The sequence below is a fragment of the Poecilia latipinna genome, unplaced genomic scaffold, assembly GCF_001443285.1.
Source record: "Poecilia latipinna isolate Pla-1442-1.1 unplaced genomic scaffold, P_latipinna-1.0 Scaffold570, whole genome shotgun sequence".
Taxonomy (NCBI): Eukaryota; Metazoa; Chordata; class Actinopteri; order Cyprinodontiformes; family Poeciliidae; genus Poecilia; species Poecilia latipinna.
In genome coordinates, this window is record NW_015113186.1 from 331,064 (window position 1) to 331,279 (window position 216).

Consider the following 216-nt stretch of genomic DNA (forward strand, 5'->3'; position numbering starts at 1 on the left):
TGCGCTATGAGTAAAATATCTGTCATGTCTTAATTTGACTAAGATACTATTTTAGGGATCAACTAGTCAGACCACTGAGATTTTTGGTCTTGTTGAATAAAGATTTTTAAGGCCTGCTAAAGCAAATAATAATAATAATAATAATAATAATAATAATAATAATAATAATAATAATAATAATAATAATAATAAACAATTAAAGGAACATTATCAAAA